Source organism: Quercus suber, unplaced genomic scaffold (assembly GCF_002906115.3).
Source record: "Quercus suber isolate HL8 unplaced genomic scaffold, Cork oak 2.0 scaffold_114, whole genome shotgun sequence".
In the NCBI taxonomy this organism is placed as follows: domain Eukaryota; kingdom Viridiplantae; phylum Streptophyta; class Magnoliopsida; order Fagales; family Fagaceae; genus Quercus; species Quercus suber.
In genome coordinates, this window is record NW_027069579.1 from 628,084 (window position 1) to 654,327 (window position 26,244).

The window sequence follows — 26,244 nt, forward strand, 5'->3', positions numbered from 1 at the left end:
AAATCAAAGGTTAGCCAAACAAAAATAATTGAATAGGTGACAAATTTTAACTTTTGCAATTTTATTTTAATTATTATTATTTTATAAAAATGCATATATAGAAATTTAATTCTTAGATTTTGCTAATATATAATTTTTTATTTGATAATATGTTTTGGGCGGCCGAATTTATAATTTCTACAAAGAAAATAACCTTAATAGATTATCAAAAACAAAATTTTATCCTAATATTGGTTCAATTAATCATTGTTAAGTTTTATTAATTTTTTTTAGTTTATGTTTTTTTGGTGTTTTGGATTGATCCTATATTACATTTAAGATTGTTCTTAAATAAAAATATAATTATGAAATATATTACTCATTATTAGATTAGTTTAAATTGTAATTTTTTTTTTAATAAAACCACCATAAAAATAATTATCACGCGCAACGCACGAGTTCGCGGCTAGTAAGTAATAAAAGTGATGTGATCAGGTTAGCATGTCTATGAGAAATATCCCATCTCACAGATCAAAATCCGCCTATTGTGTCTAAAAATAACCTTCAGATGCAACTCAGAACTTACAAACCCACTCATGAACACCATGTTGAACTCTCAGTTGCAATGCCTTAACTCTTATCCACCCTTCTTCCTTTCACCAAAACCCTCAATTCTCTTCCATGGCTTCACCTCTCTCCCTGTCCATCCATGCCAACACTTCCTCAAAAGAAACACCAACTTTTGCATACGAGCCAATTATAATGTTGGTGCCAAAACTGGCTCATCATCAATGGGTGCTGCAATTGATCAAAACCCAGTTTCAATTAAGGCAGTTGTGAGAGTTAAGGTCACTACTGGAGAGTTCTTCTCCAACCTTGGGTTAACCAAACCTGTTGATGATTTCACTGATTTTTTTGGTAAAACATTACTTTTGGAGCTCATTAGCGCTGAGCTTGATCCTAGTAAGTGATGATATATAGCATACATATTAATTAACTACACTTGAAAGTAATTATTCTACCAGATCACTGGAGTGTTTGCATTGGTGTCCAGTTTCTTTGTTGTTTTTACATGAAATACCACTATTATTCCTTTTGACATACTTTTAACAGCACCTATATGAGTATGCATGGACAACATCAAAGCTTTAGCTAATGGTTTAGTTTGAGAGCACTTGGTATTATATCTATCTCTTGAAATGAATAGAATTTTTATTTTTATTTTTAGGAAGAAGTAGCCATTATTCCAATAAAAAAAAGGATACTCATTATTTAAATGAATTTATTTCACGATTTAGATTAAATATTACAAATCTAATTAATTTTCTAACTAAAAGGATCACATTTTTACCACCTTTGGCATGCATTATAAAGGAAAAAATAATAGCCAAATAAGTCCACTAGAGTCTTGGTTATGTCCTTTGGCTTATTTTGCTTAAAAAATAAATCCTATAAAAATAAAATTGTATTAAGAAATATGTGAGGCTTTAAAAATTTGTACCTCTTTTATTTATCAAAGTACTGCATTTGCTGATAATTAATTGGGTCATAAGTCATAGCTATTTGAAAACTGAAAATGCTCGTGTATTTAACTACTGTAGATACTGGGTTGGAGAGGGAAACAATCAAGGCCTATGCGCATGGAGTGAGCCATAAGAGTGATGAGGTGAAATACGAGAGTAGTTTTGCCGTACCAGCCAGTTTTGGAAAGGTTGGAGCTATTTTGTTAGAGAATGAACACCACAAGGAGATGTACGTCAACAACATTATTCTCGAAGGCTTCCCAAATGGGCCATTGTATTTTACATGTAACTCATGGGTTCATTCCAAGTATGACAATCCTCACAAGAGGATCTTCTTCACCAATAAGGTCTCAACTTCCTCTGTTTCCTCTTCTCGTGCAAAGTTACATGTCCATCTCCAAAAAAAATATAGTTTATTTTAGTGTGAAGACTCTTTACTTCACAAATCTAATAGCATTTGATTCTCCAAAAAAATAATTCTGATATAATTTATATTATTAAATTCTAACGATAATAGTACTATTTATCCATGTTAGTATAATAATAGATTAAATTCATTATTTCTTAACAATTTAAACTTCTTGAACAAGTGACAGTTTATCATTATAGTATAACAGGTTGGATCCCACTTATTAAGGAGTGTGAGCTCACGTGTAAAAAGAAATGTTAGAATAATGATTAAATGATTAAATTCACTCTTTAGAAGGATAAGGATCGGTTGATGAACATCAGGGGATTCCCTGAATGTGAAATGTTGAAATTGGTCCATTAGAGATTATCATTTCAATTAATAAGTCAAAGTGGGATGTTGTATGTTAAATCATCACTACTGTGGAAAACTAATGGCTGTACTTATTTGTGCCATTAAATCAGTCCTGTTTACCATCAGACACTCCTAGTGGATTGAAGAGGCTAAGGGAATTGGAGCTGGAAAATGTAAGAGGCACTGGAGAAGGGAAGAGGAAGACATTTGAGAGAATCTATGACTATGATACATATAATGACCTTGGTGATCAGATAAAAGCAGTGAATTGGCACGACCTGTCCTTGGAGGCAAAGACCACCCATACCCAAGGCGCTGCAGAACAGGACGTCTACGTTGTAAAAAGGGGAACCAAAATTCCAAAATATTGCAAAAAGCGTTTAAAGATTGGGTCCAGTGCTCTAGTACATTGAACTCAAACCGATTCCTTAAAAAAGGGGTTAAATTACACATATAGTTCTCAACTTTAGACATTTGTTTCAAAAAACAATCTTACACTTCAAAATGTTTCACTTTAGTTCTTATACTTACAAAATTGCTTCAAAAAGGTTTTTATATGGATGGAAAAAGCTAACATAAGAAACAAGATTCATGCCATGTCATAGGCCTCATATCATCAAAGCGACATTAGTTTCATGAATTTTGTTTGCTTTAATAGCATTTTTTATCAATTAGATAATGATAAAGACCTTTTGAACCAATATAAAATATGAAGATGATTTTAGAATATGTCAAAAGTTGAGGACAAAATATAGAATTCAACCAGGAAAAAAAAAGACCGGGTTTTCTTTGAGTATTTAAGTACTTGATCTCAAATATGTTACTTATAAATGATGTGACATCGTCCTAATATACAGTCTGAAAATTCAAGTTTTAATTTTGTGCCAGCAAAATACATTAATAGAATGGCCCACGTTTTTTAAGAATAAGAAGTACAATACATGTTATTGTGTTTAGTTGAAATTTGAAAAAAAATTGGAATGTGATATGTTGTAGAATGTAGCATTAAACAAAGTAGTTCCTGAATAAAAAGCTATAAAGATTAATGGTTATGATCATGTACCATTTGATTGTACTATACAACTATGTTATCTGAGGTTGTATAAGAAAAAGAACAGTGGCAACTACATAAGATCATCAATAACTGAAGCTTTGTGACTCTTCATTATTTTGACAATGTAGACCCTTTGTCGGAACAAAGAAGCAGCAGTGTATATGTGCCTAGGGACGAGGCATTCTCAGAGGTGAAGCAGGTGACATTTCCGGCAAAGACCCTAAAATCTGTGATGCATGCACTGCTGCCTCAGCTTGAGATTGGGATTTCCACACTTCACTGCCATAGACTCACTATTTTGTGAAGGACTCACATTACTTAAGCCTACAAATGGCGGCTTCTTTCAGTCAATACTACCAAGGCTTGTGAAGGCTGTAACTGATACTCAAGAGAATCTTTTGCTCTTTGAGACCCCTGCATTCATTGACAGTATGCATCTCATTCTCTTTGTATGACTTTCACTCTCTCTATCTTTGTCTCTGTCTGGCACTCATTTGTATACATGAATCTTCTTTTGCAGGAGATAAATTTGCTTGGTTCAGGGATGAAGAATTTTCTAGGCAAACTCTAGCTGGTCTAAACCCATATAGCATACGACTAGTTACGTATGCATTTTTCATGGACTTATACAAAGAAGAATTTAAATAATAATAAAAAATTATTTCCCAATGTCCATCTACGTGTATACACTTGGTGAAGGTACTTCACTGCATAGGCAGTTCATGCTAAACACTAGTTTCATCTTCACGATTTGAATTTTTGTTAGAGAGAGAGAAAGCAAAAGTCATAATTAATGTGGTGTGGCCTAATGGCCTATGCCCACAACAAAAAATCCTTGACAACCACATCTTTGTTATTTGAATTATTGTCCTACAATGAACCCAATGTAAAATACATGCAGTAGATAACACTAGGCTAACCTTAGGGTTGTAGTACTTGTGTGACTATGATTAGTTTGCCTGTAGTAAAAGTACATAGGTACATTACATAGACCTCAAATGAGTTTAGGTCTCTTGAGCCATAATATTTTCAACATTCAGAACAAAAGAAATATGTTCGATTTGCAAATTTACTATATATCAAATGGCTAAATATCTGAGTTATTCAGTGGAAAAATTTATTTATAATCTTAAACGGCTTTAAAATTTGCGAGTTATGTCATACAGGATTGGCCCAAGAAGAGTAAGCTCGATCCTAAGATCTATGGACTGCCTGAAACTTTGATTACAACAGAACTAGTGGAACAAGAGATCAGAGGCATTATGACTGTTAATGAGGTTACATATGTACACATAATTAGATGTCAATCTCCCTATGTTCCTTTCCTTTTGATGCTAATACTCCACTCAAAGTGTGCCTATAAATTTGCCTCTCTTTGTACAGTTACAATTGCTACTTGTCCGAATAGTTATTTTCAACATTTGCATCTCATTTAAACATATTTAATCTAAATATGCTTTCTATCAAATGCTAAGTGTGTAGATAGGTATACATGTAATAAAAACTAAAAGATAAAATTTTTATTACATGGGAAATCTTGAGAGGCAAAAAGTGCTCCCATCATTGCATAGCATGTTTTACCTGAAATTTCCAATGATTATCTAACTGTATCATCTTGCACTTACCTCTCTTCATAGGCAATCCACCTGAATGGTTGATGAATGAGTCCTCTAATTTCCATGGTTGTAGGCCTTGAAAAGTAAGAGGCTATTTGTGTTGGATTATCATGATCTGTTACTACCTTATGTGAACAAAGTAAGAGAGGTAGAAGGGACTACATTGTATGGTTCAAGGGCATTGTTCTTCCTTACTAAGGATGGCACACTAAGGCCTGTTGCCATTGAACTCACCTGGCCTCCAATTGGTGACAAACCCCAATGGAAGCAGGTTTTTACCCCAACGTGGGATGCCACAGGTTGCTGGCTGTGGAGGCTGGCTAAAGCTCATGTTTGTGCTCATGACGTTGGTTATCACCAGCTTGTCATTCATTGGTGAGCACTATGCAAACATGAACTCAAATCACAGTAAATTGGCATTGCAATCAACTTCTTTTGTGATTGATTTTGGACAACCCTGAAACTATGGTTAAAGAATTCCCCTTGATATCATGCTAGTTGTCTACTTGGGCTCAGACAAATCACAGTTGTTATCATTGATTTTTGGGATTCTTTCTTTGTACTTTTGTAGGCTAAGGACTCACTGCTGTACAGAGCCATACATAATTGTAGCTAACCGACAATTAAGTGCAATGCATCCAATTTACAGACTTTTACATCCTCATTTCAGATACACAATGGAAATCAATGCTCTTGCCCGAGAGAGCCTCATTAATGCAGGTGGGATAATTGAAAGCGCCTTCTCACCGGCTAAATACTCCAATGAACTCAGTTCTGCTGCTTACAACCAGCTCTGGCGGTTTGACATGGAAGCTTTGCCAGCAGATTTGATTAGAAGGTATTGCAGATGATCAAAATAATATAAGATTGTTCTAGTTTTATTCATGGTTCCTATAAGGCATAATTAGATGAAAAGTTATCTGTGGTTATACTTAGGTTGCTACTTTTTCACTCAGCAATTTCTCAACTTCTTGATACTTAATGAATTGTCAAGCTTGCAAATTACTTTGCATAACACCCTCAATGAAATTTCAAAACAGTATTGTTGATCAACTTTCAGGGGAATGGTGCCCCTGACTAGAATGGTGAAAAAGAATATATGTGACCGATGATGACTAGACTGTTGAAGTTCCATGGCTGATCCCAAAATTTGGGGACTAAGGCTTGGTTTTGCTGTTTTTTCAGGGGAATGGCAGTTGAGGATCCAACAGCTGAGCATGGCCTGAGGTTAACCATAGTGGACCCCTGGCTTTGAGAACGACTTCAAGAGCTCATATGGTACAACTCCAGCTCCAACTCTATTCTTCAGTTTCAAATTGGTGTTCCTCTCATCAATGATTCCCTCAAGCTCCTTCAGTCTGCCACTAAACTGTTCAAATGCAGCTTTTATGATAGGATTTTCTTCCCAAGATGGTTCCATATTCTCACCAAGATACTCCTTATCTGGTGAGTGATTTGATAGGACATCCAAAACAGCCATCACCTTGGTTGCTTGAATCTGTGAAGGGAAGCATTTCAACAATTCAACTTCTGGTTTTTTCAAAAAGTTCTTGAATTCTTCATCAGATGGATTCTCAGTTGGCATGTTGGTTCGAGCTATAGTTTCCAGGACAGGCCACCATGGCTCATCCTTCTTATCTGCATGGCCTTTTGTTCTAACTTCTGTCCACCAAGCTTGAAGCTCCCCATCAAACTGAACAAGAGATGGTTCAGGGTAGTAGTGGTTCACATAATCACTTACCCATTGCTTAATGGCATCCCAAAGGATTAGACCATCATTGGCAAAAGGGTAGTCTTCGAGCCATTCCCTGTTTTTATATCCATACTCATACATGACTTAATGTGTAAAACTTTCAAATCATTTCTGAGTAACAAAATGAAATTTTAAACCAAATGGTAATTTTTGAATAATAGCCGATAAAAGTTATATGTCCATTACCTTATCTGCTTACTATTAAGAACTGTTCTTCCAACACGTTCATGAATCGGAGCATCCAAAACAATTGGCCGTTTCATTAAGGAAAAGCTTACAAGAAGAGAAGAACAAAACTGACATTAATTGAAGCTAGAAAGATATGAAGAAGAAATTATTTTGGAATTATTTGGGCAGATATATACCTTTTAGAGTGCAGTAAAGTTCAGATGTTGATGAAAAAAGAGGTCCCTAGGTTAACCAACCATAACCCCGGAAAAAAATAAGATTCAATGGGTGGATGACATACTGGAATTCATTTTATTAGAAAAGATCCATTGCTAAGTACATAGGAGATGGAATGTAAAAGCTGGAAAACTTGGACTCACTTGATATTTTGTTAGTTGACAAAGGTAGTAGAGCTATCATGTAGAGTAAACTTGTAAACATTTGCAGATATAGACACAATAATAGTCAAATTGGCCAGCAACCAGAAATTTCAAACAGGTTAAAACGAAGATGGCTTCCAAAAATTTGGAACTTGAAATCAGACAAAATGAAAAGATGCTCTCTTTTGACTTGAATCTCAGGTTGTTCCTCTTTCTTGGGGACATTAAACACGTCATTTACAGGCAAGTCAAATGATAGAATTTCACAGCGCTTTGCTCAAATCCTTTGTCAGCTGTTTGAAGTTTGAAGGGAATGAAATAGATTGAGAGCCTATTAATCAAATGTGACCTTTTTATTGGAACATTGAAAAATAACTGGCATCTTCAAATTAACGAGGCATTCCACCACATCCAGTGCTGGTAGAAGTTCTGGCTTCTTGCAACTGTTAACAGACAGATGATGTATAAATGAAAGGTTCCCCAACTACAGAACAAAAAAAATTCCATACTTTGTAATTTGTGGTTTTAACTTTTAATTATTATTAGTCGCTAACCCGTGCGATGCACGGGAAAATTCAAAAAAATGTTCAAGAACTTCATTTTTTTAAATTCATCTTCCTCTAGATTGATGAAAACTATAAGATTAATTTCTAATATTCATGCACTTAAACAGCAAGTTTAAATGGTTAAATGTTGCAAGTTTGATGAATCCATAATCATAGCCTTTAAAAATACTCCATTCCAGACTTGCAAAAGCAAATTTATGAATCTTTATTCCTCCTTCAGCAAGCACAATTATTTTCCAATTAAATTGCCTTTCAAATAGTGTTTCTCATTATTGGTACATTTTGTAGTTGGAAAAGAGATATGCAAGTCTAACGTTTAGTTCATATTGCAAAGTTACATGCTACTTATAATTTCTTTCTAAATATTTGATGTTTGATCTGTTTAATGAGGCATGTTACATAAACTAATTCATAAAAAAAAATGTTGAATGTTACTTGAAAATTCAATTGGTTGAAAACACAATCCGTGCTATCTAACAAATTTCCACTTTGAATTCATTAAAAATTATTAAAATGCAAAACCCCATTTGAGACTAACAGGTATTTGCTAAACTATCTAGCCTTGCAACTATATAAGTTGGTCGTGTATATATTGTGTGCGGGAATGTGGATATGCATACACAAAAAATTAAAATACAAATTCTATGTTCTTACTTCTCTATAAAAACTAAAAGGGAATAAAAACCAACATCAAAGTTGAATAAAAATTGTATTTGAAAGCATAATGTAAAAGACGTTTCCTATTAACTTATATCCCAAAATTTTAAGGAACATCTCAAGTAGTTTAGTAGCTAAACATAGCTTTTAGAAATTATAGCATTCAGCAAGAACTTTCAATAGGTAGCCTAATTTACATACACTACAGATTAGCAATTGAGAGAATGCTTCCACTGAAACTTCTATGGCACCATCAAACCCCAAACTTGTCAACATGCGCTAATAGCTTTTGAGACATTTGTGACACTTGCTCTCGACCAAAATGTTTCCTCTTTCCTTTAGATTCAATTTTCCCACCATGTTCTATAATAAGTTACGTACATACAATCATCATAGAACTCCTAATCATAACTTGAGGCAAGATTTCAAGAACTCCATAGAACTCCAGTTTATGGTTTTCTTCCACGCTATCTATGTGGGGGATTGCACCGTCAGGTACACAATTCAATGTAAACATTCGTCTCTTGTCTAGGAAAAAAAAATGTAAATAAGCTTCAATTGAATTATTTCCATTTAAAATAGAATTTAGATGCATGTTTGATTCAATAACTCAAGAAAAAAATAATTAATAGGAGTCTAATTGAATATATTATGTTGACCCTATGACTATAAATAGAATCTATATAAGATTTCAAAGAAACTATTACGCATTTACAACTTAATATATAAAGGAAAAAAAAAACCTTGAGATAGAAGACAGGTAGCTCATCATCTTCGTCTAAGTCACCCACATCACCATTCACATCCAGCAAATCAATACGAACTGCAAACACAAACATAGAAAACCCATCAAATTTTTCCCAAAAGTAAAACAATAGTACAAATACAAAATAAGTTTTTCACTGAGTCCTTAACATTGAAACAGTAAGCACTAAAAATTAATAAATCAAAAAAAGCTTTAAAAAAATGCATTGAGAACTCTCATTTCCACCTTCATGTTTGTGTATTAAATTGATGTTAGTTGCATTGAAAACCATACATAAAACAAAAACCCGTAAACAATTTGAACCCTTAAACTGTCAATGCTTGGTATTCTTCACAGCTTACTCTTACTCTAGCAGGTTGCCTTTTAAGTAAACCCCACAACCTAGTTAATTCCACCCCACATATAAGTATCTTAGCCTAACTAACTGTGATTAAAAAAAATATTAATCAAACATACAAAAAATAATAGTATGATATATCTGCAGAGATAAAAAAAATAAAGATTAATGCTTGTACAAATATTTAAAAAATTTAACAATCTAACTTGCCAAGTCATCACCAACCTCTCTTGTTTGTTTGTTTGTTTGTTTTTATTTTTTATTTTTATTTTTTATCTCCCTTTGTTTTTGCTATTTACAATTGATCATGTGTTTCCCCATTTTTTTCATCTTGTGAAGGCTTGAATGGACTGTTCTTCACTTAGGGTTTCAATTCTGAGAAACTTGTTTTGGTTCTATATTCTCTCATACAGTGGGGATGTAATTCAGTAACATTTCATATTGAAAATTAGACACTCTACATCCAAAATGGCCACAACATGTTCATCCTCCTTGATCAAATCCAAGATGGGAAAAGAAATAAAGAATATGATACTTCATGCTGAAATTAGTCAAGGTAGCTAGGTTAGGGATAAATTTGTTTTCTTTATAATGATAGAATCCTTGACCAGCAAAATTTTAAGCAGATTTTTTAAGCTTACATATCACTGCACCTTTTTAATCTTCACACTCTGATATATGTAATTTATAAGTGGTTATATCATTTCATCATTAGACAATATCTTCAAATTTATAATCAGCAGGTAGTACTTGGCCATTCTTGTGAGCTAGCCACTTGTAGTTTTTGCTTCAGCAAACAATTCTTTTCCAATGTCAAGGATACCCTACATATCATCCACTTTGGAGCCAAATATTATTTTAGTTATATAAACTGTTCGGGCAACAATGGAATTTCCTAGCAAAGCAATAGGCGTGTAATCCATTTATATGGAAAGCCAAGTTGAAGTTTTCTAGAGTGGTTGAGCATTTATTTCAATTTATATCCATGAGATGGCTAAGAATACAATCAAATAGACTCAAAGCTGGATTTTTTTACTGTTCACTTTGGAAGGGATATGGAAGGAGCAAGAGTGTCCCAGTGCTAGAAGATTGGCTTTAGACCAACCTCGTTTTTTTTTTTTTAATTTTTTTTTAAATCTCCCTCTGTCTTTGCTATTTACATTTGATCATGTTGCGGCTCTAAAGCATTTGGGTTCTTTTTTTTTTTTTGGTATACAATTTCCCCGTTTTTTCATCTTGTGAAGGCTTGAATGGACTGTTCTTCACTTAGGGTTCAAATTTTGAGAAGCTTTTTTGGGTTCTATATAATTTCGTATTATGGGGATGTAATTCAATAAAATTTCATATTAAAAAATAGACACTCTACATCCAAAATGAACAAATCAAAGACAGGAAAAGAAAAAAAGAATATGATACTTCCCACTGAACTTAGTCAAGGCAGCTAGGATAGGGAAAATTTTGTTTTCTTTATATTAACAGAATCCTCGACTTGCCGAATTTTAAGCAGATTTTGGTGTTCTTTTATTATGTATACTTTATACCAAGAATAGCTCATTGCATAAAGAATTTGTAAAAAAAGAATTTTTGTAGTCTATGAAACTTAGCTTGTATGAGGTCTTTTTGGGTGTTTGAGTTTGGGCAAATGAAAATTTTACAGATCTGAAAAATTATCCATATGTTTCCTAAAATTTCCTATGGATCTAAGTAGACCCTTAATATTGTCCAAGATTGTTTCACATAAATTCTCCCAATAATCTTAAGCTAGAAAAATATATCATTTCATCATTAAACAATATTTTCAAATTTATATTTGACAGGTAGCACTTGGCCATTCTTTGGAAGCCGAGACTGTTAGAGTATGCTGAAGCAGAAATTTATAATCGAGAGTTTATTAAATTTAGCTTTCCATATAAAGGGATTACATGCCTATATTCTTTTGGTTAAATTTAGCTTTTCGAAACTGTTGAGCCAAATATTCTTTTGGTTACATTAACTATTCGGCCATATCAAAATCATATAAAACACACCCAGCAACTAAAACCAATGTTTCTATGTTTTTACACAAGTGCATAACCAATGTGGTAAACAATAAAAGAGTCATACCTGGTGCTGAAGATGCTTATACTCTTCTTCTAATAGTTCCATCTCCTCATCTCTATTGTTAGCTTTAGCTTCATCTCTGACAGGTAGCACTTGGCCATTCTTTGGAAGCCGAGACTGTTAGAGTATGCTGAAGCAGAAATTTATAATCGAGAGTTTATTAAATTTAGCTTTCCATATAAAGGGATTACACACCTATATTCTTTTGGTTAAATTTAGCTTTTCGAAATTGTTGAGCCAAATATTCTTTTGGTTACATTAACTATTCGGCCATATCAAAATCATATAAAACACACCCAGCAACTAAAACCAATGTTTCTATGTTTTTACACAAGTGCATAACCAATGTGGTAAACAATAAAAGAGTCATACCCGGTGCTGAAGATGCCTATACTCTTCTTCTAATAGTTCCATCTCCTCATCTCTATTGTTAGCTTTAGCTTCATCTCTGACAGGTAGCACTTGGCCATTCTTTGGAAGCCGAGACCGTTAGAGTATGCTGAAGCAGAAATTTATAATCGAGAGTTTATTAAATTTAGCTTTCCATATAAAGGGATTACACACCTATATTCTTTTGGTTAAATTTAGCTATTCGAAATTGTTGAGCCAAATATTCTTTTGGTTACATTAACTATTCGGCCATATCAAAATCATATAAAACACACCCAGCAACTAAAACCAATGTTTCTATGTTTTTACACAAGTGCATAACCAATGTGGTAAACAATAAAAGAGTCATACCCGGTGTTGAAGATGCTTATACTCTTCTTCTAATAGTTCCATCTCCTCATCTCTATTGTTAGCTTCAACTTCATCTCCCTCTCCTCATTCACTTTCTCTTTCTTCGTATTCAGACCCAGCTTCTTCTTTTTCATGCTCCAACTACATCATAAATGCTCAATTAACAACTCGGTTGCTATAAGAGAATCTGGGATTTAGAGATACCTAAACTAAATCATCCTAGTATTAATATACTCTGAGGAGAGGAAAAGAGGAAGGAGGGAAGACAGAGAGACTGCCATTGCAGGCTTGCGCTAGCAAGCTGAAGGGTTGCCATTGAAGAATTGTAATCGTTGAAAATTGAAACACTGATGAAGGGTTGTTTTTCTCAAACCATGGAACCCGGTAGACCAAAAGGTGGGGAGACAGAAAGCTTTGCCGATTAAATTTGAAACTGTGAACACAAAAGTCAGGCTTGGGTTTATGTTGTAACCGTGAAAAAAATTAGGTATGACAAAGGGATTTAGTTGAAAAGCCTTTGAGTTTGGGCTTGGGCTTTATAGTGGAAATAAATGTATAAGAATTGGACTTTAAAGTGGAGATAAGACTGGAAATAATTTTAGTTTTATTTGTATTTTAAAATTGGTAAAAACTATTTTAAAATTGAATGAAAAATTCAGAAAAGAGGTTGGGAATGACATGGCTGCTGACGTGACTCAATGTGAGCGTAGTAACATTAATTGCTACGCTTCAACTTTTAGTAATATATAGATTTGGGCCCTTGAGCCCAAACATATTACAGCCCATAGTTTTTTTAAACCTATACTTGTAGGTCAAGTTATCTCTACCTAGCTATAAGACAAGTTACCCAGTGCTACTAGGATCAAAATGGGGTTAGTCTAGGTTCCTTGTTATTACTTTTTGATGATGGCTTTGTACTGTGAATATCAATTCAGTTTTGCTCTCTTTTAACATTCAATCTAGACCTGGCTGCAAATATATCTATGAAACATAGTTTACTCATGGAACCCAAATTTTCAGTTCCTGAGGATACATTTTTTTTTTTTCTTGCAACCAATTCAAAAGTGAATAATCCGTAAGCTCTTCAACACAAGTTTCCTGATTCAGCTCTAAAATGATAAAGATTCTCACTCACCAATACTCTCATAGAAAAATTTTCATCATCTAGCACAGGAACTTGGATTCCACAAATTTGTTTGAAAAACTTCATTTGCTTTTGTTGACCTGCATTAATTGACCAACATCTCATGTTACATTCTTTCTCATAAGCTGTATCCTTAGCATTTGATTATAACGCAAGCTGCAGATTTATGAAGGAATTACCAACTTAAGAAAACAACGTTCTAATCGAGATTCATAAGATGCTAAAAAAATATGAAATAGTTCTGCAAATGAATCCATACTAGATAACACATGTCATCATTTACTTTTTTTTATATTATTATTAATATTTTTTTATATTTCACTTTGAAACAATCAACTATGTGTTGAATTACTGATTTACTGAAAGTGAATAAAAGTACAGTTGTACTCATGTGAGCAGGTTAATGCACTCATGACCTATTTCCTCCTGCATTCTTCAAATAAGTGATAAAAAATACAAAAATTAGTTTCCAATCTTATGTTTCATATTATTTTGGTTCACAGGAATTAAATTCCTCATATTCCTCCCCCTTTCCCATTCAATAGATAAAGCTAAAATGTCTTAAAAGAAGCACTATGATGCAAGCAAGCATATCTCGTTTGCTATACGAACTAGTGAAACAGCTCTGGCATTACTTGGGGAAGTATCATTGGATATTTAGAGGGAAAAAATAAAGAACATTAAAAAATTATACCTAGAAACAAACTCAGACATGAGAAGGAAAAGTTGCAAATCTAAAATACCAAAATATACAAAAGCAGTAGTTAGACCATTACGATTTTAGATAAGTAGGCTTACCTTTCACAGGAGTCCTGAAACTATATGCAGACTATATGAAAGCAATCATCCCTGTATCTCAATGTACTTTGAGATTAAAAGCACTACATCACTTTTACATGGGGCCCTATATTTACTCTCCACTTCTTGTCTTGTGCTGATGCATGTGAAATACAATAAAACAATAATTGATGTTAGTATGTAAATGGACAGGAACAAATTACAACAATCATCAATTACACTCACATATTGAAGATGTGAAAGAAGAACCAAAAGAAATAAGGACAATGCAGACCCACATGATACGTGAAAAAAATATATATATTTTGTAATTATAATATAATGTATAATTTGTTCTCTAAAATTTGTTGAAAATAATTTGTTCTTCCTTAAAATTAAACAATTTCTATTCAGTCCAATTAGGAAAAAGCTAACATAAGAAACGAAATTCATACATTAGTTTCATGAATTATGTTTGCTTTAATAGCATTTTTTATCAATTAGATAACGGTAAGACCTTTTGAACCATTTTAAAATATGAAGATGATTCTAGAATATATTGTCAAAAGTTGAGGACAAAATATAGAATTTAACCAGGAAAAAAAAAAGACCTGGTTTTCTTTGAGTATTTAAGTACTTGATCTCAAATATGTTACTTATAAACGTGACATTGTCCTTGTATACAGTCTGAAAATTCTAGTTTTAACTTTATGCCAGCAAAATACATTAATAGAATGCCACACGTTTTTTAAGAGTAAGAAGTACAAGACATGTTATTGTGTCTAGTTGAAATTTGAAAAAGAATTGGAATGTGATATGTTGTAGAATGTAACTTTAAACAGAGTAGTTCCTGAATAAAAAGCTATAATGATTAACGGTTATGAACGTATACCATTTGATTGTACTATACAATTATGTTATCTGAGATTGTATAATAAAGGACAGTGGCAACTACATAAGATCATCAATAACTGAAGCTTTGTGACTCTTCATTATTTTGACAATGTAGACCCCTTGTCGGAACAAAGAAGCAGCAGTGTATATGTGCCTAGGGACGAGGCATTCTCAGAGGTGAAGCAGTTGACATTTTCAGCAAAGACCCTAAAATCTGTGATGCATGCACTGCTGCCTCAGCTTGAGATATCACTTCTTGACCCCCACTTGGGATTTCCACACTTCACTGCCATAGACTCACTATTTTGTGAAGGACTCACATTGCCTAAGCCTACAAATGCCGGCTTCTTTCAGTAAATACTACCAAGGCTTGTGAAGGCTGTAACTGATACTCAAGAGAATCTTTTGCCCTTTGAGACCCCTGCATTCATTGATAGTATGCATCTCATTCTCTTTGTATGACTTTCACTCTCTCTATCTTTGTCTCTGTCTGGCTCTCATTTGTATACATGAATCTTCTTTTGCAGGAGATAAATTTGCTTGGTTCAGGGATGAAGAATTTTTTGCTTGGTTCAGGGATGAAGAATTTTCTAGGCAAACTCTAGCTGGTCTTAACCCATGTAGCATACAACTAGTTACGGTATGCATTTTTCATGGACTTATACAAAGAAGAATTTAAAAAAAATAAAAAAAATTATTTCCCAATGTCCGTCTACGTGTATACACTTGGTGAAGGTACTTCACTACATAGGCAGTTCATGCTAAGCACTAGTTTCATCTTCACGATTTGAATTTTTGTTAGAGAGAGAGAAAGCAAAAGTCATAATTAATGTGGTGTGGCCTAATGGCCTATGCCCATAATAGAAAATCCTTGACGACCACATCTTTGTTATTTGAATTATTGTCCTACAATGAACCCAATGTAAGATACGTGCAGTAGGTAACACTAGGCTAACCTTAGGGTTGTAGTACTTGTGTGACTACGATTAGTTTTTTCTTGCTGTAAAAGTACATAGGTTTTTTTTTTTTTTTTTTTTTTTTAAGTAATGAAAATTTTATTAAACAAAGAAAAACAGCCAACCCGAGTACATTAGGAATGTACTATGGGGGCACAAATCAAGAACCAAGATTACAACGATCAAGTAAAACAGGAAGGGAAGAACAAGAAAAATGACAAAATACCACACTCCAATCAAGGAGAGTGTGTAAAAAAAAGACTTAATCTTTAACATAGAGCGTTCACATCCGTCAAAACTTCTAGCATTTCTTTCATGCCAAATACACCATAACAAGCAATGAGGCACAAGTCTCCACAAATCTATGTTTCTATATCGTCCAAACATACCTTGCCAAGACTCAAACAACTCAATAACCTTGTGAGGCATAACCCAATGAATTCCAAACAAACAAAACACCAACGACCACAACTCACAAGCTATGGGGCAATGAAGAAGAAGATGATCCATTGACTCTCCACAATTCTTACACATATAGCACCAATCAAGAACTAGCACACATCGTTTGCGAAGGTTATCTGGTGTTAAAATCTTACCTAAGGAAGCAAACCATGAAAAGAAAGCTACCCTTGGAGGAACCTTCGATTGCCATATCATTCTCCAAGAGAAGGATAAGAGAGTAGGAGGGTAGAAAGAAAAATAGAATCCTCTAACCTCAAAACCTCTACTCCTTGCTGGCTTCCAACAAACCCTATCAGGACCCAATCCCCTTACCGTCGAAGAGTAGACCATATTCATAAACAGATCAAAGGATTCTTGTTCCCAATCTTGTGGAGGACAACAAAATTTAGCATCCCAATGAATCCTCCCACCAGACCAACGCATAACCTCCGCTACTGGAGAATCTTTTGTCCTACTAATACAATAAAGTTTCGGAAAAGACTCTAGGAGAGTATAATCTCCACACCATACATGCTTCCAAAACTTCATTCTAGTACCATCCCCCGCATCATACAGGAGGAGTTTAGAAAAATTCATCCAACCACTTCTAATATATCTCCATAAGCTAACACCATAATCACTGGTCACCTTTTTCGTGCACCAACCACCCCAATCATTCCCATATTTCTCCTCAATAACCCTCTTCTATAGAGCATTAGTCTCCATGCCATACCTCCATAACCATTTTTCTAACAAGGCAAAATAAAAACTCCTCAATCGTCTAATACCTAATCCTCCAACCTATAACGACTTACAAACCTTAGCCCAATTGACTAAATGTAGTTTAGATTCACCACTAATACCACTCCACAGAAAGTCTCGTTGTAACTTCTCCATACGATTGGCCACCTTCCCAGGTAAAGGCAGAAGGGAAAGAAAGTAAGTAGATAAGGAGGAAAGAAAACTTTTAATAAGAGTTACCTTACCCCCTTTAGATAGATACAACCTCTTCCACCCTGCTAATCTCCTCTCCGTCTCCTCCAAAATAGGATTTCAAATTGACAACTCCTTAAATTTAGCACCCAACGGTAGGCCCAAATATCTCAATGGAAAAGAGGATTGCCTACAACCCAACATCCCTACCAGAACATCCATATTGTGCACCACACCAATAGGAACCAACTCAAATTTCCCCAAGTTACTCCTACAGTAAAAGTACATAGGTACATTACATAGACCTCAAATGAGTTTAGGTCTCTTGAGCCATAATATTTTCAAGATTCAGAACCAAAGAAATATGTTCGATTTGCAAATTTGCTATATATCAAATGGCTAAATATCTGAGTAATTCAGTGGAAAATTTTATTTATAATCTTAAATGGCAATAAAATTTGTGAGTTATGTCATGCAGGATTGGCCCATGAAGAGTAAGCTCGATCCTAAGATCTATGGACCGCTTGAAACTTTGATTACAACAGAACTAGTGGAACAAGAGATCAGAGGCATTATGACTGTTAATGAGGTTACATATGTACACATAATTAGATGTCGATCTCCCTATGTTCCTTTCCTTTTGATGCTACTGCTCCACTCAAAGCGTGCCTATAAATTTGCCTCTCTTTGTACAGTTACAATTGCTACTTGTCCGAATAGTTATTTTCAACATTTGCATCTCACTTAAACGTATTTAATCTAAATATGCTTTCTATCAAATGCTAAGTGTGCAGATAGGTATACATGTAATAAAAACTAAAAGATAAATTTTTTATTACATGGGAAATCTTGAGAAGCAAAAAGTGCTCCCATCATTTTATAGCATGTTTTACCCAAATTTCCAATGATTATCTAACTGTATCATCTTGCACTTACCTCTCTTCATAGGCAATCCACCTGAATGGTTGATGAATGAGTCCTCTAATTTCCATGGTTGCAGGCCTTGAAAAGTAAGAGGCTATTGGTGTTGGATTATCATGATCTGTTACTACCTTATGTGAACAAAGTAAGAGAGGTAGAAGGGACTACATTGTATGGTTCAAGGGCATTGGTCTTCCTTACTAAGGATGGCACACTAAGGCCTGTTGCCATTGAACTCGCCCGGCCTCCAACTGGTGACAAACCCCAATGGAAGTAGGTTTTTACCCCAACGTGGGATGCCACAGGTTGCTGGCTGTGGCGGCTGGCTAAAGCTCATGTTTGTGCTCATGATGTTGGTTATCACCAGCTTGTCATTCACTGGTGAACACTATGCAAACATGAACTCAAATCATGATAAATTGGCATTGCAATCAACTTCTTTAGTGACTGATTTTGGACAACCCTAAAACTATGGTTAAAGAATTCCCCTTGATATCATGCTAGTTGTCTACTTGGGCTCAGACAAATCACAATTGTTATCATTGATTTTTGGGATTCTTTCTTTGTACTTTTGCAGGCTACGGACTCACTGCTGTACAGAGCCATACATAATTGCAGCTAACTGACAATTAAGTGCAATGCATCCAATTTACAGACTTTTACATCCTCATTTCAGGTACACAATGGAAATCAATGCTCTTGCCCGTGAGAGCCTCATTAATGCAGGTGGGATAATTGAAAGTGCCTTCTCACCGGCTAAATACTCCATTGAATTTAGTTCTGCTACTTACAACCAGCTCTGGCGGTTTGACATGGAAGTTTTGCCAGCAGATTTGATTAGAAGGTATTGCATATGATCAAAATAATATAAGATTGTTCTAGTTTTATTCATGGTTCCTATAAGGCATAATCAGATGAAAAGTTTTCTATGGTTATACTTAAGTTGCTACTTTTTCACTCAGCAGTTTCTCAACTTCTTGATACTTAATGAATCGTCAAGCTTGCAAATTACTTTGCATAACACCCTCAATGAAATTTCAAAACAATAATGATGATCAACTTTCAGGGGAATGGTGCCCCTGACTAGAATGGTGAAATAGAATACATGTGATCAATAATGACTAGACTGTTGAAGTTCCATGGCTGATCCCAAAATTTGGGAACTAAGGCTTGGTTTTGCTGTTTTTTCAGGGGAATGGAAGTTGAGGATCCAACGGCTGAGCATGGCTTGAGGTTGACCATCGAAGACTACCCTTTTGCCAATGATGGTTTAATCCTTTGGGATGCCATTAAGCAATGGGTAAGTGATTATGTGAACCACTACTACCCTGAACCATCTCTTGTTCAGTCTGATGGGGAGCTTCAAGCTTGGTGGACAGAAGTTAGAACAAAAGGCCATGCAGACAAGAAGGATGAGCCATGGTGGCCTGTCCTAAAAACACCAGAAAATCTAATTCATATTTTAACAACCATAACCTGGGTAACTGCTGGGCACCATGCAGCTGTGAACTTTGGGCAGTATATGTTTGCTGGTTACTTCCCTAACCGGTCAACTATAGCTTGAACCAACATGCCAACTGAGAATCCATCTGATGAAGAATTCAAGAGCTTTTTGAAAAAACCAGAAGTTGAACTGTTGAAATGCTTCCCTTCACAGATTCAAGCAACCAAGGTGATGGCTGTTTTGGATGTTCTATCAAATCACTCACCAGATGAGGAGTATCTTAGTGAGAATATGGAACCATCTTGGGAAGAAAATCCTATCATAAAAGCTGCATTTGAACAGTTTAGTGGTAGACTGAAGGAGCTTGAGGGAATCATTGATGAGATGAACACCAATTTGAAACTGAAGAATAGAGTTGGAGCTGGAGTTGTATCATATGAGCTGTTGAAGCCATTCTCAAACCCAGGGGTCACTGGAACTGGTAGGGGAGTTCCTAATATCATATCCATCTAATGCGATGGTAGTAGCATCAGTTTTTGTGTAAATAAAATTTATCCATCTAATGCGATGGTAGTAGCATCAGTTTTTGTGTAAATAAAATTGGGTACATGTACTAAGGAATTTCACAACTCTTCCATCCTACATGATTTTCTTGGTCTTTGATAAGATGCTTAAAACTTAAAATGCTATTAGTTCAATTCCAATCACATCTAATTTTTGGTCACCACAATAATTATAGTCAAAACCTCAATAAGCTAAGGAATCAACTTTGAGGTGCATTTTGATGAATTGGGGATTGAAGGTTAAAAGACTACATGACTTGCATACAAATCTTAATTGAGATGGGACTTTAGGTAGTATCAGGAGCATCTTGGTGATAATATCGCGATTCGCAAAGAAGCTTTGATGTGGACGTCTCATAGATCGGTGGTGAGATTGGTGGGGCCGGTGATGAGTTGTGGAGGGGGAGAGAAGAACCAAGAGATGGAGGGTGAGTGAGTGACTGGCTGAGTGCCTGAGAGTGAGAGAGATGGGGAGCAAGCAAGTGCAAAATGTGCACATTTACAGAACAGGTAAAGAGAAGGAACAGGCCTAGAGAAGTCACTAAGTGCAGCCCATTACAGAACTTGAGTCAACCCATTACAATCCACAATTTGCATCCAATGGATCAGGGTCTTAGAGAATATTAAAACAAAGGCCAGAACAAATACTATCATTATGGCTTGAACAATTATCTACAGTAATTTTAAGAAAAAAAATTTCAATTTCAGTTAAATGAGTTGTTCTAGGCAAATACTAAGTTCACATCCAAGTATAAGTATTACCAAAATAAGAATCCAACGTGCTTGCAATCAGGCCAGCCAACAGGCATGAGCAAAATTTGATGGATACCAGGCCCTAGGCCCATTTGCTACCTATGCATATTCCTAACCATCATTTTCAAGACTTCAACCAATAGAATTAGTAATCTTGTCATTGCTGAACAAATATCGGAAACAAATAACTTTAAACTGAAAAATAAGTAATAGATCAACATTCACTTTGAATTGATAAAATTCACTTACAATGACATTCTGGAAATAGTCTTGCAATTCAAGCATCAAAGATGTATTCTTAAAAAACTTTAGAATTATTTTTAGAATACATATATAGAGAGAATTTTAGCACAAGCTGGCACAAAGAACTTTAAGCCAAAGCTAGTTTTGTCTTCTAAATGCTCAGAATGCCCCTTTATAGAGAGCTCTATCTAGCAATATTGAATTTGAAGTATATCAGAATTTATTTCACAGATATGCTACACTTGAAGTAATGGCATCTGTTTCATAATAAGGTTAAAACTACAACCTTACTCAATATCTTCTATGNTAAGTTTATAGATTATATATTATATAATATCCGATTAACACAAAATTTAACATGTGTATTAAGAGTGTAAATAACATACAATTCAACGGTTAGATTTTCAAAATATGTAGTAATGTTTATTTTATTGAGTAAGATTGCCTTACACTACAACCAATTTTATAGCTAAATTTTTTCCTTATTTTTCATCATCAAATTAAGATATAAATGAGTTTGATTTGCTTTTTCTTTACGCCATACAAGGTTTATTTTATGCAAGCTTGGATTCACATTATAGATATCTTTTTGTTTCAAAATGTGACTAAACTTTTGCAAGGATTTCTTGAATGATTAAGCAATTCTAGAAATTTCTTGAATAATTGAGCTTTTGTAATTGACTTTTTGAACTCAAATAATCATATATATGTAACTAACATAATCAATATTAAATGATGGAAATTCAAACATTTATGAAATATCGTAGCAATTATATATGTAACTAAAACTATATATATATATATATATAAAATTTTTTTTTTCTCTCTGGATGTTGCGACCCTCTCTCTCAGTCGATCATAGAATATTGAAGTTGTTCGTCGAATTTGGCTGGTGGAATTTAGTTTGAAATCATTAAGGCTGAGATGTCAATGTATACTTCTTTATGATGTAATTTTTTTTCTAAATTTTTTTAAATTGTTTTTTAAAGGTTCCTTCTCAAGTGATTTTTCATTTTTCTAAATTTAAATTTAATTTTTCAATAAATCTCTACCAATTCAAAGTTTCTAACAATATCATTCAATCTGCCACCTTTACTAAGCTCACAGTTTAGTGATCCACAAATGAAATTCATATACAAACTAAAACATAATGGTAATACCCTTTTTTGTTTTAAAATTAAATATTCTTGAGAAGTTCTAAAAATTTTGGTATGTTAAAGAACCTACACTTCAAATTATCTTGAGTTTCTTTAGTTTATGAATCTTTGTTTCATGGTTGATGTTTTTTTTCCTATTACAGGATGGTTTTTGCTTTGTATGTCTTTGGAATAATCCTAGATGAACTATGAACTTTGAATTTCCTCTTCAATTTGTATGATTTCTTCTTAGAGTCCGTTTGGATAAAACTTATTTTGCTGAAACTGAAAATTGAAAACTGAAAACATTGTAGCAAAATAATTTTTAAATATGTGAATAGTGCCATGAGACTCATTTTTAATGAAAAAGTTGTTGAAAAGTGAGATTTGTGGGTCCCGTGACTGAAAAGTTGCTGAAAAGTTGATTAAAAGGTGTTGGAAATGTTGCTGAAGTGTGCACTGTTCACACTATATTAAGTCAACAATCACGACACAGAGAAAAAAAAAAAAGGCTGAAACGCGTGAAAGTCCAGATGTGGACGCAAAATGCAGAAATAATCCTATCCAAACACATACTTAATGTGTTGGTTTACTTGCTACTACTTCTTAATTTATATAAGAAGACGTAATTTATGCCTTACAGTTACGAATATCAATCTAATTTTTATACATGGTTTTATGCCTAACTTTGGAGGAAATATACCATGTTTTGGGTGTATGCTTTCTCTCTCTGACAAGTTGGTGGGACCCATCAGTTGTGGGTCCCACCAGTTGTGAGAGAGGAGAAACATACACCCGAAATAGAGTGTATTTTCTCCTAGCTTTGGGATGGCTTTGAACATTTTAGGAATTGCAAGAAGACAACAGCCCAGATTTTGTGGTTGAGGTTGTCTATTTCTAAATCTCTAGTATTTGTTATCTATGCGGTTGATTTTAACAAAAGTAAGTTTATTTATTTTTGATAAGTAACAAAAGTAGGTTTATTGATTAGTTTTTTGTTTGGGGATAAAAGGAAATATCTCACTAATAGGTTAAATGTTAACTAATTTCTTTTTCACTTGTGTTAAGAGCAAAAAATTGTGAATTTTAAACTGATAGGGCCCTATATTCATCAGTTCAAGTGTAGCAATGCCAGATTGCCAAGCATTTACCAGTTTTCTCCCTTATTCACTACGACTTTTTGCTGCATCATATTGGTAATATGGTTCTAGGAAGAATCTGAAACTGGACATAAAAACATGGTTTTGTGTCTACTCTAAGTAAACTTTGACATCTCAGCTTTAAATTTTAAACCTTTTTTTAAAAAAGGTTTTTTATTCACTTTGGTTTCTCTACAGTTTATCTAAGAAGGGTTAAGGAGGAAAAAAACACAAAGCTCAAACTTTCATTTTGAAAACGCCGCATTTCAAAATATACATCATTTGATAATGATTTTCAATGCAGCAAGCACCATGGCTGTGGAATGTTTAAAAGTTCAAATTTGCAATGACAATGCCATAACATTATAGATCATAAAATTAACTCAAGGTGTCTAATAATGAAATTCACCAGAGCTGACAGGCTTACGCCCCACCGATCCTTCCTCCATGGTTTTTTTGTAAGTCATTAATCTTTTTGAATAAATTTTCTCTACTACTTTTTGTCTCTTTCTTCTAAGCTCATCAACTTTTTCCACAAGGCATTGACGTGACCATGTATCTCTCCAACAGGATGCAGATTTGGACCAGCTAATGTGGTAGATTTTACTTTGGAGGGAAAATTTGATGCAATGGGGACACTAGAAGTAGGAGAGTCAGAGCTTGAGGCTTGAATTAAGTTGGGTCCTTTCTTATCCTCCATGCTCCCACTAAAGCGGATGTTTTTCACTTCAGAAGTATCTGAAAGTTTGTTTCCAAATTCTACATTACCAGGCAATAGACAAAAGTTAAGAAGAAATGAAAGCATTTGATATAATTTGTACACAACATCTATTTTGATACCATGATAAACTACTGGTCTAGAACACTTCATATCAAATGATAAACTGCCACCTGTCCAAAAATTGAAGCCATTATGTAGAATGAATTTAATCATTTTACTATTATTGTAAAATAGGCAATTATGAATCTAAGCTGAACCGACCAAATTAGTCTAAGCTGAATTTAATCACAAATTAACAAAATTAGTAGATTCAAACAAATCAGGAACTTGTGAAGTGACAGCCTAGTACATAATCCACTTTTAAACCAGATTGTAAGTGCCAGAAGATCATCAAAAACTTCACCAAACTTATTGCAACTAATGATTTACAATTATAGAAATAAAAAAAAAAAAAAAGCCCCACTAAACCCTAAACCCCTAAACCCTAAACCCTAAACCCTAAAACCCTAAACCCTAAACCCTAAACCCTAAACCCTAAACCCTAAACCCAACCCTAAACCCTAAACCCTAAAACCCTAAACCCTCTAACCCTAAACCCTAAACCCTAAAACCCTAAAACCCTAAACCCTAAACCCTAAACCCTAAACCCTAAACCCTAAACCCTAAACCCTAAACCCTAAACCCTAAACCCTAAACCCTAAACCCTAAAAACCCTAAACCCTAAACCCTAAACCCTAAACCTAAACCCTAAAACCCTAACCTAAACCCTAAACCCTAAAACCCTAAACCCTAAACCCTAAAACCCTAAACCCCTAAACCCACCCTAAACCCCCTAAACCCCTAAACCCTAACCAACCCAAACCCCAAAACCCTAAACCCCAAACCCAAACCACCCTAAACCCTAAACCCTAAACCCTAAACCCTAAACCCTAAACCCTAAACCCTAAACCCTAAACCCTAAACCCTAAACCCTAAACCCTAAACCCTAAACCCTAAACCCTAAACCCTAAACCCTAAACCCTAAACCCTAAACCCTAAACCCTAAACCCTAAACCCTAAACCCTAAACCCTAAACCCTAAACCCTAAACCCTAAACCCTAAACCCTAAACCCTAAACCCTAAACCCTAAACCCTAAACCCTAAACCCTAAACCCTAAACCCTAAACCCTAAACCCTAAACCCTAAACCCTAAACCCTAAACCCTAAACCCTAAACCCTAAACCCTAAACCCTAAACCCTAAACCCTAAACCCTAAACCCTAAACCCTAAACCCTAAACCCTAAACCCTAAACCCTAAACCCTAAACCCTAAACCCTAAACCCTAAACCCTAAACCCTAAACCCTAAACCCTAAACCCTAAACCCTAAACCCTAAACCCTAAACCCTAAACCCTAAACCCTAAACCCTAAACCCTAAACCCTAAACCCTAAACCCTAAACCCTAAACCCTAAACCCTAAACCCTAAACCCTAAACCCTAAACCCTAAACCCTAAACCCTAAACCCTAAACCCTAAACCCTAAACCCTAAACCCTAAACCCTAAACCCTAAACCCTAAACCCTAAACCCTAAACCCTAAACCCTAAACCCTAAACCCTAAACCCTAAACCCTAAACCCTAAACCCTAAACCCTAAACCCTAACCCCTAAACCCTAAACCCTAAACCCTAAACCCTAAACCCTAAACCCCAAACCCCAAACCCCAAACCCTAACCCCTAAACCCAAAACCCTAAACCCTAAAAACCCTAAACCCTAAACCCTAAACCCTTAAACCCTTA

At 34.7% G+C, this 26,244-nt stretch overlaps 1 long non-coding RNA gene and 1 pseudogene across 1 annotated transcript; one reads left to right on the forward strand and one right to left on the reverse strand.

The window, feature by feature from the left end:
• The first annotated feature begins 584 nt into the window (after positions 1–584).
• LOC111994082 (linoleate 13S-lipoxygenase 2-1, chloroplastic-like) lies at positions 585–20,602 on the forward strand (annotated as a pseudogene).
• On the reverse strand, positions 8,489–13,149 carry LOC136068422 (uncharacterized). The gene is made up of 4 exons (XR_010629776.1): positions 12,404–13,149; positions 11,666–11,792; positions 9,203–9,282; positions 8,489–8,987 (listed from the first exon to the last, which is right to left on the reverse strand). It is a non-coding gene; the product is annotated as an uncharacterized LOC136068422 (long non-coding RNA).
• Positions 20,603–26,244: the final 5,642 nt, after the last annotated feature.